General features: G+C 41.4%; 1 protein-coding gene across 1 annotated transcript in view; it reads left to right on the top strand.

The window, feature by feature from the left end:
* The first annotated feature begins 624 nt into the window (after positions 1 to 624).
* The window catches only part of MEGF10 (multiple EGF like domains 10), a 165,156-nt gene continuing 148,583 nt past the window's right edge, over positions 625 to 17,197 (top strand). Inside the window, exon 1 of the mRNA XM_089491345.1 lies at positions 625 to 690. The gene's annotated coding sequence lies outside the window, so the exon portion shown is untranslated. The remainder of the gene's footprint in view (positions 691 to 17,197) is intronic.

The raw sequence follows: 17,197 nt of genomic DNA, 5'->3' as shown, positions 1-17,197 counted from the left end.
TTCCACTCCCCAAGTGGGAGAGGGCTTGAAGGCACACAATAATAATAATAATAATAATAATAATAATAATAATAATAATAATAATAATCACAACAAACAACGTGGTCCGAAGTACGTCCCATTCCCATTTCCTTCTTTTTAAAACTCAAAGCTGTCCCAAAAGCCTGCCCTGCTGCCCTTGAGCTCCTGAGGGGAGTCCCTCCTCTCTCTCTCTCTCTCTGTCTGTCTGTCTGTGGGCAAAAGAGAGGGCGAGGCAGGGGCTCTGCTTGCTCTCCGGGGGCGGTGGCACCTGTTCCCTGGGCTGGGCAGCAGGCAGGAGACGCCTGAAGAGGAGGAGGAGGAGGAGGCGCCCTGCCTGGCCTGGCCCCCTCCTCAGCCTCCCTCCGCCTGCAAGGCAACTCTGGGTCCCAACTTTGCTGCCAGGCACCTGCGCTTGCCACTGCCCTGGGTCTCTGCTGCCCCAACCCCACCTCAGCCCCAGGAGGAGCAGGAGCAGGAGGCAGAAGAGGGGTCCTGAAAAGGGAACACCCAAAAGGGGCGCCTCCCCTTGCTTCCTCCGCCAAGTTTGGAGGCATTTGGGGGTCCCTTCCTTGGTCCTTCCTTTCCACGGCTGGCTGCCTGGGAGGAAGAGGCAAGGCGCCTCCTCTGCGCGGGCTCCGGAGGCTTCCCCCAGCCTAGCAAGGAAGGCAGGTAAGTGAGCGGAGAGCCACAGAGGCATCCGCACCGCAGGAATAATCCGGTTTGATACCGCTTTGAAGTGGCATGGGTCCCTGCTATGGACTTCTGGGAATTGTTCTTGCAGTGCAGCTGTAGCCCGTAGGAGAAGGCGGAGGACGGGGTATTAGAGACGCCTGCCAGTCTTTTGAAAGCAGGGGGTTTAAATCCAACTACAAGAAAGACCCAGGAAAAAAAGGAATGGGAGTCTTCAGCCTCCATTTTCCAGGAGCCCCTTGGATTTTCATGGGTCCGCCCTGGCTGGGATCAAAGGTCCAAAAGACACACTGCGGAAATAATCCACTTTGAGACCGCTTTAACTGTCCTGGCTGAATGCTAGGGAATGTTGGGATGAGTCGTGTTTTGTGAGTCTTTAAGGCTTCTCTGTCAGAGAGCTCTGGGGCCACGGTCAACTACAATTCCCCAGGCTTCCCTAGCACTGAGCCAGGGCAGTTAAAGCAGTCTCAAACTGGATTGTTTCTACAGTGTGTTTTGGACCAGATAGTCTATCCACACTGCAGAAATAATCCAGTTTGACATGGGTTTGACTGCCCGGGCTCAATGGTATGGCATTCTGGGAATTGAAGTTTGTGGTGGCCCCAGAATGGAACTCCACTCTGGGACCACCACAAACTTCAATTCCCAGAATGCCATACCATTGAGCCTGGGCAGTCAAACCCATGTCAAACCGGGTTATTTCTGCAGTGTGAATGCAATCTATGTTTGGGGTTCAGTTCACTGGTCCTACCTGGATGTGACATTGGGAAGGCATCTTGGGTACTTGGTTATTCTGGGGCGTGCAGCATGGACAAATCCATAAGCAAAGTCCATTGGGTCAATGTGATGCTTTTCCTTCCATGAAAGGTCCTCCACCTCGTAAGGACCCCCCCCCCCCCCGCTGCTAAGGTGACCCAGTCTTTTTTCTTCTCCAGGCGGTCACGGTTACACTTTGGCAATATTCTCCCTGCCTGGTTCTCTTCTTTCCCATCCAGACCCCTTTATTTAGCAGGAGCCCTTGCCAACAAAGCCTTGTTTTGAGAAAGAAAGCTGCTTGTCCCCTTCCCTTCTCCTCCCCCTCAGAGGTTCGTGCAGGAATGTCTTCCACTTAGCATCTTTCCTTGTTTTCAGAGGAGTGGAAGTGTCACTCTGGGATGCTTTGTTCATAGTTGCACACTGGGTTTTGAATACTTGACTCACTTAACATTATGGATAGTACAGGTCCTTCAGGGATCTGGAACTGGACAGCAAGAGAGAGAGAAAGATGTTTGGCTGTAATTTCAAAATATTTTTTGCCACAATGTAATTTATACGTTTTCTACCTTAAAGTGTCCCGAAAGAAGATCAGTTTTGGAAAAAATGGTTTTCTGTCCCAACACCAGGGCACAGGACATGGGAAGCTATGATAAAGGCAAGAGCTGTCAACATATGCACAATGTTTTCCCTCTTCTCTAAAGTCATGACAGCCTGTCAAATACAACTGCCCCAGGCCTTCCCTGCTTAGAAATTAAGCCCTGTCTTTATTTTGTAGTCTGATCCACTAAATCAGTGCAGGACCTTTTGTGCCCACTGGCCCTCACAAACTCACCCAAAATCAATAAAGCAAGTAATTAGAAATTGATTACTATTCCTCACTAACCTTGGCAGTTTAAACCAGTTTCCTACCCTTTCCCCGCTATTGAAGAGGAGCTGCCAATTGCACCTTGTTTCCTGTCTTCTGATGTTGCAATTATTTTTAAAAACAGGCCAACTTTCAGGACTCTCCTCCCCTCAAACTGGCAAAAAGTATTCAAAACCCAGCGCTCAACTTCCAAAACCAAGTAAAAATGCAGCGGTTTGCTTTTTCTTAACCCTCCAAAGCTTCTCAAACCTCTCAGAAACATTTTTAAAAATGGCTAAAAGTGGGCCAAAATGGCACCTGGAAATGAGGTTGTCATTTTAGGTGTTTTGAAATGCAGACACAGGGAGGAAAATGGCACCTGTCCCTCTGCACAGTTGTCCACCTTGGCCCAGGTAGTTAATAACAGTAGCTACTCTCATGAATGTTGATTTTTTTCTAGAGAGGATTGTCATAGCCAAGCCTCACAACAACTGTTGAAGTGAGTGCTTGGGAAAATTACTTTTGGAACTACAAGTGTCGGAATCCCGGCAGCCAGATTGGCTAATTACAGGGGATTATGGGATTTGTAGTCCAAACACAACTTTCCCAATTATGGTAGAGAATTGTAATGGTTTTTGAGGGTGGGTAAGAGAAAAAGAGACTGGAAAAAAGGCAATTGGCTGGTTCCAAGGCTGAGCACATAACATCCATTTTTGTGTGTGGCAGGTACCAGTTATTACTAGCTGCTGGTGGCTTTGTTGGCTCTGCTGTAACTGTAACAGCTGTGTAACAAAATCAGCATGCTTCTATTACCACCAGTATCATGCCACTAACAGTAATAACCTCTATGTTTAACGCATAGATCTTATCATATGCTGGGTTCTGGGGAATCCTGTAGAAAGTTAAGAGTTAATAGAATTCTTCCAATGTTTTTATGGCCATTTGTAAGTAGTGTGCAGTCACATGACCAGGACACAGTTGTCATCTGTTTTCCAGAGACAACAGCAATAACTCCTCATTAATATGAACAGTCACTTCATCTGCCTCCCCCCATGGGTCTGCTACAATCAAATATTGGATTATCTGGCAAGAAAACGACTGTAGTACTCATTTTTCTAGCCTGCTTTTTAGTGGGGGGAGAGAAAGGTTATCATGCAGTTTTCAAGGTACTGAAAAGGCATGTTGAATCATTTCAGGCTCTGTTCACTTGGAGGACTGCAACAGGGAATAAACCTTTCCTTGTTCTTCAGTCACTTACTCAAGACACAAAATAAATTTGGGGACCAGCTGTAAAGAGAAAGCTTTTCTTTCATCACTAGGCTGCAACATTGAAGCAACATCAGGAGGCTTCTCCCCCATCTACCCCTTTAGCTCTTTGAGGGATGAAGCAGGGTTATCCTGATGGCTGACTACACATTATACAGTATTCCTAAAAGACTGAATCAGTGCTCCTTTTGTTTAGTGGCTGATCTGGGTCAGTGGAAAGGATCAGGGAGAAAAGTTGAACTCTGTTTCAGCTTTCCTCTCACTGAAATTAGTTGGAACCTTGGAAGGTTTCCAGAGGAAGGGAGTTCCACAGTTGTGGAGTCCTGCCAGAGCCCACCTACACTGCGTACTGCTATTTTCCATTGGTAATTAATTGGCCATTTCTAGTGTATGGGAGGGAAATATTCCTCTGGACTTCAGAGCCTGTAGAGGATTTGCTGCCCCAGTGTGTCACACAGAATCTTAATACTTCTAAGGTTCAGAAGCAAATCATTGTTTCTATTGATTCTTTTATAATATGTTACTGCTACAGTGTTGCCTGAATTTATAGAAATCTTTCAGTCTAGTTTTCCCTGCCCGTCTATGTTTGTGGAGTACAGTCGGCCCTTCTTATACACTGATTTTTATACACAGATTCAAGCATACATGGTTTGGAAATGTTCAAAAAAAGCATAAATTTCAAATATCAAACCTTGATTTTCCATTTTTTATAAGGGACACCATTTTGCTATGTCATATTTAATGGGAATTGAGCATACACGGATTTTGTTATACACGGGGGATCTTGGAACCAAACCCCAGCGTATAACAAGGGTCCACTGCATTTCATTTTAGTGTTGGTTCTGAGAGGAATTCTCATTTAGAGAAATGGAACAACATCATAAAGTGGTCAAGTGACCTAGTTTCAGTTGATAATCTTACTGTCCTACTTTGGATCAACAGCAGTTTCTGCACCTTTTTAAAAGGTAGCCTTATGTGTAGCACATTGCAATAGTCTAAATGGCACTTACATGAATATCCCAAAAACAACTTGCCTTTTATAATATGTATTGATTTTACTTGAAGACCTATAAAAATTTCAGTTAATAGCTAGGTTAAAGCTAAAGGTAAAGCCTTCCCCTTTGACACATTTGTCTAGTCGTGTCTAACAGTAGGGAGCTAGCATTGTCAAAAACGGCTCCATGGTCATGTGGCCAGCATAACTAAATACTGAGGTGCATGGAACGCTGTTACCTTCCCACCAAAGTGTTATCTATTTATCTACTTGCAATTTTACATGCTTTTGAACTGCTAGGTTGGCAGAAACTGGGTCTTGAACTGCTGATCTGCCAACTTTTCAGTCATCAGAGTTGGCATCCTAACTACTGATCCACTGCGCTATAATCTTTGAAATATCTCTTTAATAAAACTATTTTAAACTCAACTAGAAAATGAGTAAAACTAGTGCTGGGTTGTAGTATTTTGCCCGGACTTTCCCCTTAGCATTCTGGGTGGGACAAACAAGGTCCTGAATGTTTATGGGCTGGGAAAAATTCACATATTTTTCCATGTTGGGCAGTGGCCTACAATGGTGGATATTTTGTGGCCTTTCTTTTATTTCACAGATGGGGAATTTTCTGGTTTTCCAGATGGTTTAAAACTGCAGCTCCCATTAGTCCTAGCCAGCAGATCTTGCTAGTGGGATGGAATGTTGGGAAGTTTTGCTGCAGCTTCAAGCAGTGGCAGAAATACAATAAGCAGGAGCAGTTCTGTAGCATTCCTCATTGAGAGTGGTTCAGTACTATCAATGCTACATAATTATCCAAAGGTAATTCTTGGTTAAAAGAAAAGAAAAGAAAAGAAAAGAAAAGAAAAGAGGAAGATAGTAAGAAAGTCATATTTTCTTCCTCTGAAGATTGCACCTGAGAATAATTGTACTTCATGATGTACTGACTGCATCATTGTCAAAGAAGAGCACTCAGTGAGGAACAAGCTCAATAAAGAATTTTGCTGATGACTGTGGGACACCTGACAGTACTTGATCCTTGAGAAATATGAAGTGTTACCTCTGTAACACGAAGAACATGTTTTTCCGTAGTTATTTTCTGTGGGACAGTGAAATACCCCATATCAAAGAACAAGCACATTTGCTAAATAGCCTGGGAAAAGTTCTGATGATCAAACAGAAACAGATAGTACACACTCCTAGGCCAGAGAGCAAGGGGAAGAATCTCAGGATGAGAGCATTGTTTTGAGAAGAAAATACCCTCTCCCCCTGTATGTTACTTCAACATGTAGACTTGATCATGGTCCACTGAATTACAATATCATTTTGTTATGTGAATAATTTGTAATACCAGTTAAACACGTGAATATGAGAAACTCCTGCTATCTGTTTAAAATAGATACACTACTTTGATGAGGCTTCACTGTGATTCCTACTTATGGTGAAACTAGAACCACAGTGCTTCATGCCTTAGTTATCTCTTGATTAGATTACTGTAATATGCTCTACATCGGGCTGGCCTTGGAAAGTGTTTGGAAGCTGCAGGTAGTGCAAAATGCAGCAGCCAGACTGGTGTCAGGTGTGCTTTTTCGAGACCATTTAACACTAGTCCTAGAGGAAATGCACTGGCTTCCAGTTTGCTTCCATGCTCAATTCAACGTGCTCGGGTTGATTTACAAAGCACTAAATGACTTGGGGCCAAGATATCTGAAAGACTCCTGCCTTCCATATCATGAAGTTAGGTTGGCAAGTACACATCGCAGTGCTTTCTTTGTAGCAGCACCTCAACTGTGAAACTCTCTGCTTGTGGAAGTTAGGTTTGCTCCATCTCTTGATGCTTCTGACATCATTTGCTTAAAATTTAAGTAAATTATCTGTGGTTTTATTTTTGTTTTCTTAATATTCAACTGTAAATCTGCCTTTGTACATTCTTCCTTGACTTTCTTCAGTAATTGTTCCAAGTCTTTGCTCTTTTCTGCTAGTTGTATACAGTTGTCCCTCCACATTCACAAGATCCCCACACATGTGGAAAATTCATGATTAAGGCAAGCTCTGCCCACCTTCATCTCCAATGCCTGGGACAGCTGTAGCAAATGTGAAGGCTGGACTGTAGTGTCATCTGTATAACTTAAATTGTTGATGTTTCTTCCTCCAAGTTTCATTCCTTTGTCCTCCAAGTCCAATCCTGCTTTACATATGATGTGTTCAGCACACAGGTCAAACAGACAGGTGATAAAATGCAGCCTTGCTTTACCTCTTGTCAATTGGAAACCATTCTGTTTCTCTGTATTCGTTATGATGGTAGCCTCTTTTCCTGAGTACAGGTTACACAGCAGGACAAGCAAATGTTCTGGCACACCCATTTCTTTAAGAGTGATCGATAGTTTTTCATGATTTACACAATAGAAGGGTTTGCTATAAAGCACAGGCTGATTTTCTTTTCAAATTCTTTGGTGCATTCCATTATCCAATGTATGTTTGCAATATGATCCCTAGTGTCTCTTCCTTTCCAGAACCCACCTTGAACATCTGGCATTTCACTTACTTTAAATGGTACAGTGCGCCCTTGCTATCTGTAGGGGATCTGGAACAGATCCCCCAGTGGATAGTAAAAAATGTGGGACCTTAATTCCAGTTCTTTGCAATGAGTGCATGCTGCTGTGCATGCCGTCACATATGCATGCACCTATTCAGAAAGCTGGGGCTTGCTTTCCACTGAAGCTCAAACAGATGGCAAGACTGTGCTTGGCACGGGCACACTATAAAAGTCTTTGTTGTAGAATGTTGAGCATCAGTTTCTTGCATGGAAATTAATATAATGGTTCTTGATTACTACAATCTCTGGTGTCCCCCTTCTTGGGGACTGGAATGTACAGTATATTGAGCATTTCCAATCTGTAGGTCATTGTTTTATTTTACAAAATAAAACAATTTGTTGACAGATTTTAGTTAGAACTGGTGTAGCCATCTTTCCCTGGTGATTTTTTTTTTCACTCAAGTGCTCTGAGTGCAGCTTCCACCTCAATTTCTCAAATTGTAGGGTTATGTTAAAATGGTTCTTTCCTTGAATGAAGCTGTTATCCTTTAATCTCTTTCATATAATTCTTGAGGGTATTGTTTCCATCATCCTTTTATTTCTTTTTGGTTATGTAATGTGTTTCCCGGCTATTATAGAGCATCCCCATTCTAGGTTTAAATTTCCCTTTGATTTCTCAAATCTTGTGGAAGAGGTCTCTTGTTCTTCCTTTTTGGGTGTTATCTATTTCTCTGCACTGGCGATTCTAGCAGTTCTCCTTGTCCCTGCACACAAGTAACTGAATGTGTTATTGCAGTCTTTTGTTATTATGTGACTGATTGTATAGGATGGTTTAAATTTTTGTAAATAAAAATATATAGATGAGAGTCTCTTTTGGGATGCAGCCTTTTCATCAGATGTGTTCAGGTATGTGCAATTTCCACTAGTATGGTATTTATTAGTGAATAGGATTACAGAGATTAGCATTCAAATTTTCCCCCCTTGCATGGCATGAAAGAATGGTCTGTTTCTTTTAAAATGAGTAGGATCCTTAATTCTTCAGAATGAGTTGAATTAGCCACAAAGCCAGTGTAGCACTTTGAAATTAAATATTGTTATTTATCAACCTGGGAAGATTATTTACAGATTCTGGAAAAATAAGAGCCATAGTGTTTTCTCACTGGGTAACCCCACAGTCTTGTGCTTAAAAGGTGAGTTCTTGTAAATACTCCTGAATGCCCAGTAACACAGTGCGGGAAGAGAACATATACATTAGCTATGTGTGCTCCTCATGATGTGCATGCACTATGGGATGGATGCACATGGGTGGATTAGCAAAACAGCAAACTGAATAGATAGCACATCTGTGTTTTTGCACTGCTGAATAGTTTGTTTACATTTTTCAGGCACCGTCTGGGAACACTACTCGACTGTGCACTGAAACATTTAATAAATGAATACGGAATACATTATGGACCATATTTCTCATGAGGCTGATTCTGCAAGTATGCATACTCTTCAGCATACATTTCAGTTTGCTCATGAAAATTAGTATTTCATATTTCTATTACTTGTTAAACAATATCACTTTGTAATAAAATCATGGACTAAAAAGACAACTTGGTTAGTGATATTTCCTTAGTGGATAACTCTGAAAAGATAGACCAGTAATAAATTTCATCTCTAGTACACTGGATTATGTCTGTATTTGTCCCAAATGAGCAGCTGTTATTCACTGTTCAGTGTGATATGACTAATTCATCTCAAACTTTTTCTCACTAAATGAATGTCTGCATCACATGACAGGAACTGATTTTGGTGCTGATTTGTTTTAACACAGTCAGTAAGAGTGAAAACATGGGACATTTTCTGCATATAGTGGAAACAGAACATAGAGCAAAAATAATCATAGGTCATTTCTCCAGAATCTAGAATGCTACTATAAGGTCAGGTATTGCTTCTTGAGCAATAAAAAATTGAATGACTTTATTTGGGGAAAAGGCTTCTGTTTTAAGGGTATTTTATAGATGTATGAATTCTTCAGTCATGTCAAATTGGGCAGTGTCTGATCCCCCAAACATTTTAGCTGGGATTCCTACACAAAATAAATATAAGAGGTAGTTTTCCCAGGCAACATCTCCCACTTCACGAACAAAATTTCTCGAAAGTGTGGAAGTTATATGAGTTAACATGAATGTTTATCTAGAAATATTGGCCTATATCCATTATCACTGTAGCACAGCTTTGGGAATTTTTCAATCCACAGCCCACTTGTGACTTTGGGAGCATTTTGTGTAACACCTCATTTTTTGATGACCAAAAGAGGGGTGGGGGGAAGAAGAAGAAGAAAAATAAGAAAGAAGAAAAACCCCTTAAAAAAACGAAGACGTGTGCCTTCAGAAACCTCCATGGTACAGTTCCTCAAATAAATAAATCAAGATACCCTGCACCTTGTTTTAAACCCAGTCCCACTGTTCACAAAACAACTTGTGGGAATTAGGGACAATGTTGGCTGGTGGCTTCTGTGCCAACAGAACAGTAAATCTGCTCTGGGTTTTAGTCAGAATGTTAAAAGAATTATCTAAAGTGTCAAACCCTACTCTCAAAATAGCAGCAGCACTTTTGATAGCTCCTTTAGTCTAAAATTCAGGGAAGATTGATTTCTCCAATGGCATGGGAACCATCACCTGCCACTGTTTGGGGAGTTGGAAATGGGACAGAGGCAGCGCTCCCCTGCTCCAGCAGGCATTCACTAACATCATAGAATTTTCTTTACTTCCTGCTCCACTGTTTTATACCTTACTGCCTGAAAACTGGTTCTGAAGAGTTTCTCAGCCCTCCAGTGCTGGTGTTGGATGTGTATGGGTAAGCTACAGGGGAGAGGGGGAGGGTGAATCATTTCCCTCATGGCTGTGCTGATGGAGAATTTCTGTCAGTGGAACAACCCCACTAAATTTTGGCCATGAACTTTACTCAACTGGGATGAAAGACCTGAGAAGCAGAGCATGACACATGAAGATAACTGGAAACAACCTCCATATGTAACCTGTGTCCATTGCTGCTATCATAACTGGTCACATAATATGTAGCATTACAAATAATCAGATCATTGTGGCACCTGTCATAGTGACATTAAACACTGGTACAGTACTGATATTGAAATCTATTAGTGGCTATTGTCAAAATAGTGAGATGCTACATGTAAAATGGGAAATGCATGAGCAGGTATTCAAGTGCTTTTCATATCATGCCATAGTTCATATGATGCATGGTGGCTGCCTGTCAAAGAACTGTTAACCATCTTTCAACCAATTTTACCATGTCATTCTTTACCTTAATATGAGAAGGAGGTGAAGTTATATGTTGATATTCCAATCCACAGTTCTGCAAACATTGTAAAATTTGCTACATAAACAAATCCATATGAGTACCTGGTCTGAGGCAGATGTTACACTTGTCATGGGAAGAGTGACGTCAAAAATTGTCACCATAAACTGGATAGGAGATGTGGCATGCTAAACTCACTATAGGAAAATTGGATTAAAAGAGAATGAACATAAAGAGAAACTTAATTTAAGCCGCAGAATGAAATATTGTGCTTGTTTGACCAAAAGTAAAAATTATCATAAAGGCTTATCGTAAAAACTGCTTCATTCCAAATCAGAGCATTCACCATCTAGCTTGGTAGTGCCATTTTATGAATGTTATTTTATCTATATAGAGAAATCCTTGTTTCATTGGTGTATGTTTGTTCTATGTAGTATGTCGCTGTAGTATGTAAATGAAGAAGTTATAGTAATGATTGTCATTTTGAATATTCTGTCAGTTCATTCTATAGCTCCTCTGCAGCAAGTTTTGCCATTATTTTTATCTTAATGCCTGCTATTTTGACTTTGAGGCTGCTTCTTTTAAAGGTCTTGTTCCATATTTAAACTCTGCTTTTGTGGTATTTTAATGCATTTTATTTTATTTTATTTTATTTTATTTTATTTTATTTTATTTTATGATACTGTGATATTGGCTGTTGTGAAATGCCCACATTACCTTCTGGGCACTAGAAAGGCAGGATAAAAATATAGATAAAACAAACAGTGAGATGGCAGAATTATATTTGAAACTTTTTGAATTAGCACAGCATTTTAAACCACAACTCTCCAGAGCTGCATTAATCAGCTAAACAGATTAACTAAAAAGGGGAGTAAAACTGCATTAATAATGGAGCACAAAAGTAGGTAGTCTGTATGAAAGCATGCCTTCCATTTTAAGCCTCAAGTAACAATAATGGTAACACAACACTCTTCATGTGACAGCTGGACAAAGAAGTTATTATTCACGGCTAGCTTGAGTTGCATTCTTCTCAATTCCATATTCAGGCAATATTTGGGCAAATCAGTGTTAGAAACTACACACTGTAAATTCATCAGGTAGAAAGTACTACTAGGTTCCATTCCGTTGTGGATAGGAGACACTTGACACATATAATATCTTTGCAATATTTGCTTCATTCACAAAAATACAAGTAGATCCTTTTGGAATCAAGCAGAGTCCTACTGGCAACAGACTGCCAAGAGCAACTTGTGTGGTCACCCCCAAGGCTGCACCTCCAATTCTAGCAGACTCAGCTAGAAGCTCTCTTTCTTTCTTTCTCTTTATCATCTCCATCTCTTTTCAGTGTCAAACACTGAAATGATTGTTTCTCAGACACACATGTGCCGCCCTAGAAGAATGTTGTTTTAAGACCTTTCCATGCAGGTGAATGTGGATCATAGAATCATAGAAATATAGAGCTCATCCACAATCATTACAAAGTTTTTAATGTTCTTTTCTCACTAACCAGATTTCTCAAGCCAGTCCAATTCATAACAATATTATTAGATCAACTGCAGATAAACAAGTCCAAATTAGTTTTAATTGTGCAGCTCATTGTGAGATAACAGGTGCAGATCATGGGTCATCGTAAATTAGCCAGTGACTTAATATTGATGTTATGGCACCCACTTTAGGCCCTTTAATTTGACATTGTCTTCATTGGGTCACGTAATGTCATTCAGAGTAGCTTGCATAATGTAATTTTTTAAACAACTTTAAAAAATAATGCACATTTTGTGTTTTTTGTACTACTGAATGCTGAATGTGGGCAACTGAATTTCTGTGACATCAACATATATCTGATAAGAACACTAAATGCTGCCTTGCACTGAGCTAGATCTTTGGTCCATTTAGCCCAGTATTTTCAGTTCTGACTGGAAGCAACAAATCTTCAGAATTTCAAGCAGAATTATTTCCTAGCTTTCTGTTGTGATCCATGATAATATTTGGTGGTCTCTCATCCAAGTACTGATCAGATGAGATCAAGTGTGTTCAAGGCAGTATACAGGTGAGATATTTTGTTTTTATGATATGAGATCCCATTCTTTGAGATTCCTTTGTCAGTAGGATCTTGCATGCACTAGCTGGATACAATAGCACAGTGATGGCGAACCTATGCCATGTGTACCGAAAGTGGCACTTTGGGCCATTTCCTCGGGCACGGGGCAAGGGAGAAGATGGAAAAGGCACGTGCGTCCCTGTTCCTCCCCTCCCTGCCTTTTCCTGGCATCAGCTGTCTCTTGGAGATAGCTGGAAACCAGAAAAGGGCCCTCCGGAGAAGGAGCCAGAGGAACGCTCCTCTGACTCCTCCTCGCAGCCTTCTCCCAGCCTCCAGCTGCCTCTTTAAGAGAGCTAGAGGCTGGGAAAAGGGCAGGGAGAGGAGGAGCGACTGGCGCGTGCCAGTTGCTCCTCCCCAGAGAGCTTTGCCGGCCTCCAGCTGTCTCTGGAGTGACAGCTGGAAGCAGGGAAAGGTCTGTGGAGAAGGAGGCAGGGGGCCTGCCCATCTCCCTCCCTCCCCACTTACCCTTCCTGCCCTCCAAGTGCTCCAAACGGGGCACCTGGAAGGCAGAGAAAGGTCTGTGGGGAAGGAGGTAGGGGGCCTGCCCATTCCTCTTTTTCTTCTTTTGCCTTTCCTTGCCCCCAAAGGCTCTAGAGAGCCCTTCGGGGCAAAGAAAGGTCTGGGAAGAGGAGGACTGGGGCCGTATCTATGGCTCTGCCCCCCAAGGCCTTTGCTGACCCCCCCCGTCTCTGAGAGACAGCTGGGGGCTGGGAAAAAGGCAGGGGAGAAGCCCCGCCCAGAGGGTGGAAGCTCTGCCCATGGAGGGTAGAAGCCACACCCTCTGGGCCAGAATCCACACCCCACCACGCAGCCCCATCCCAAGGGGGCAAAAGCCCCACCCCCTGGCACGCGAGCCTAAAAAGGTTCGCCATCACTGCAATAGCATCTTAGGCTCATAATAAGTAGCAGATTTATTTTTAAGGACCTTACAAATATTATAAGGACAGAAAAGAAGTGGGGAAAAACCACAGGATGAAAGAAAGCTTGCTTTAAAACAAATTTTCTCTGCTCTTATAGCTCTACAATTCACCACATAATTGCCTTTAATAACTATGTCAGATGATTTAGTAACAAGACAACTGGAATCACTTGATAAAGAAAAAGAAGTGGTCAGTTTGTTTAGGCATACCATACAGTAAAAGGTAAAGGTAAAGTTTCCCCTTGACACGAATATCTAGTCATAACTGACTGTAGCGGGTGGTCCTCATTTCTGTTACTGAGCCGAAGAGCCAGCATTGTCCAAGGACTGCTCTGGTGGTCATATGACCAACATGACTACACCAAACTCTGCAGTAAAACAAGCCATTAAAAAAAAATCTTAAGGGGCAAACTCTCAGACAAAAATAGCAGGAACGGTATGCTAGGGGATTCATGGAGTCACTAAATGAGCAAAATGAAATATTTTATGTGTGGAAATGAGAGGGCAGGAGTGTGTTTGTCCACACAAGCCTCTTACAGCCAATCTGCATTGCAGAAATAATGCAGTTTGATAACCTCTTTAACTGCCATGGCTCAATGCTATAGAATTCTGGGATTTGCAGTTTTGTGAGTTTTACCTTTCTTGTAGACTCAGAGAGCTCTGGTGCTACAACAAACTACATATTCCAAGATTCCAGAATATGAAGCCATGACAGTGCAGATTAGACCCCAGACTACTCATACAGGGAAATCTTGAGAACTGAAATATTTTCTCTCCCCTGCCCCCCTTTGCCTGAAATTGATATACTCTTTTAGGGAAGTGAGTCTAACTAGAGAAATAGTAAAACATATGCAATACATTTTACAAGTCTGAGCATGAATTTCTGGTTATTCCTTGCTCTATTTAACAAATAAGTCCAGGAGGCAGTTGACATATCACTAAGACTGGCCCCGAAACAGAGCCTTGTCTAGCCTATCGGCATCAGACATTCTTTCCATTGACTCAACCAAGCCTCCTAGGAAAAGTGATCACTGTGACAACACAGCTGAATGGGTTAGGCGAATAAAGGCTTCACAAGTATAGGGCTGAGCTAGACAGCCTGTTTCTATTCTGTACTAAGCAACTTTGACGAGAAAGGGCTTTATTTAACAATTAAAAAAATCTCTCATGTTTTTCAGTCATTCTAGACATGGTGGTTGGAGCTGGGGAAGTAAAAACCTTTGTATGCTGTTAGCAAAGTACTTTGTAAATGATGCCTGGGAGCACTGCATGAGCTGTAGTTAAGGAATATTCTCAGGCTACAGAGTATCATTTATTACTTTAATGGGTTTTAATTATCCATTTAATTTTTCTTCTGTGGGCAGAAGTCACCTTCATTAAAACCATCACTATTAATATCTTTTTAAATAAGAAATGACAATATTGTAAAGCCAACGTTTTAATGTTTTTAAGATGATATGGAATAGATAAAGAAATACATGCTTTAAAACCCCAGTACTCCTTTTTTTTCTTTCAGCAATATTCTGTTTTATAAAGCAGTACTAGAATATATGGTATTTAAATCAGATAAAAATACTGTATTTTCTGGCTTTTAAGACTACTTTTTAACCCAGGAAAATTTTCTCAAAAGTCAGGGGTTGTCTTATACGTCGGATGTCGTCTTATAGGGCTGAAACTTCTGAGCCGGACTGGAGAATCTGTGGTCGCCGCGTATGGTGGGGGGAGCTCAAAAACGACCGCGGCCGCATACCCTCCGTATGTGGTGACCGTATGAAAGCAGCAAGGGTGGCACTGTACAAGTACGGTAGAAGAAAATCTTGGAGACAGGGAGGGCTGGGCAGGCAGGGAGAGCTGTCTAATCCAAGCACGCTTTGTATACAACAAATTTTCCTGCTAAGTACCTGCATGCCATAAGCATTTGAATTAAAATTACCATATTGAAATAAAATCTGATAGTTTTTTAATTTTTATTTGGTGTGCATTGGAAGAGGGGTATATCCCAAACTCTATTTTTTAACTTGAAAAGTTGGGGGTCGTCTTATACGCCCAGTTGTCTAATATGCCGGAAAATACGGTAATATATATATTCTACCTATCTATAGGTGTAGGTATCTGTAATCTATATCGTATATGAAACTATAAGTGTATAGTTCTTTTTCAGTCTAAGAGTAGGAGCTGGCATTATTTTTTACTTCTTGAGGGTACACTAGATTTCCTTCCACATTCACAGTAGAAATGGGAGACATATTTGGTTGCCAACTGGACACTGAATTAATCCAGTTTGGACCCCTCCTAGGCTTAAAGATAGGATGGTACAATAACATACAGACCCTTCACTGGTCCTAATTTGACAGGGGCAGGCCTGGTTAATCAACCTTTCTCCCACTGTTTCAGGTGCTTTTAAAATGCCCTAATTCCTCTCTTTTCCTTCCACTTTCTCCCTTTGTCCTTGGCTCACATTTATTAGTACACTTGGTCCTCCATATCCATGATTTTTTTATCCAAGGATTCAACCATACATGGCTTGAAAATATCCCCCCCCCCCCAAAAAAAAAAAATCTAAATTCCAGTCCTGTTAGAGGGAGCAATAAAGTGTGTGAAGACATAGAAGAGAGCCTTCTCTGCTTTAGCAACCTAGGTGTGGAATGTCTTCCCCTTGGAAGTACGATTTGTGCTTATGTTGGCTTCATTCTAGGGCTTGAAAATATTCCCAAAAAATATAAATTTCTGAAAGCAAACCTTGATTTTGCCATTTTATATATGGGATACCATATTAATATGCTGTTGTATTTAATGGGACTTACGCATCCACGGATTTTGGTATCCACAGGAGTCCTAGAACCAAACCCCAGCAGATACCCACTGTACAAACTGAGTTCAAAGGGCAAAAACAGTCTTTACTCAATTAACTAAGTAGCAATGTAGAGGAAAAGAGAGGAGGGGATGCAGAATATTGCCCTTTCTTGTAAACTCAGGCAAAAGCTACTGCTGTAGTCTTTCCTAGCTTGTGTGCTCTTCATCATTAATAGTTGTTATCATCTTAACACCACTGTTGTTGTTGCATCATAAGACATGCCCAGGTTTTCACCTGTGAAATGTTGGAGCATATGCAATAATTCAGACAATGGTAGATCCTGTAAGATTCCCACCTTCCAGAATCCCAGCAAGGCCATGGAACAAGGATACTCAGTGGTGTGGGAACATTCCTTCCTAACTTTGTGTGAGAAGAATTCAGCCCACTCTGAGCAGCCCCGTCTCCTCCACCTTGATTCTCCTTACACTTCTAATCCTTCTCCTGGCTAGTATCATTTTCTCATCTCAGATGGTTAAAGAAATCACTATAGACAAGTTTAGGCTAGTTAGAAAAAAATGGTGGGATCCTGTAATTTCAAGTAAGTGCTGCTGTCCATATCTTTTACAGTGGGGATCATGTGGAACTTGAAACCTCAAATTTCAACTAGCAATATATACTACCAGCATAATTTGCCTGACTGGGGACAGCTCACTTATTGAAAGAGCCCTGGTGATGCAGTGGTTAAATGCCTATACTGCAGCCACTCATTCAAAAACCACAAGGTTGTTCAATACCAGCCAAGGGCTTAGGGTCAACGTAGCCTGGCATCCTACCAAGCTCGCTAAAATGAATACCCAACATGTTGGGGGTAATTAGCTTATAGTTGTAAATCTCTTAGGAAATGCTTACTTGCACTGATAAGTGGTATAGGAATGTACTTGCTACTTGCTATTGTCTTCCATCATCTTTGGAGTCTCCT

Source organism: Sceloporus occidentalis, unplaced genomic scaffold (genome assembly GCF_023333645.1).
Source record: "Sceloporus occidentalis isolate IW3139 unplaced genomic scaffold, rSceOcc1.0.p SCAF_1, whole genome shotgun sequence".
Taxonomy (NCBI): Eukaryota; Metazoa; Chordata; class Lepidosauria; order Squamata; family Phrynosomatidae; genus Sceloporus; species Sceloporus occidentalis.
Note: the sequence above shows the minus strand (reverse complement) of the source record. Positions and strands in the feature narration are given on the sequence as shown.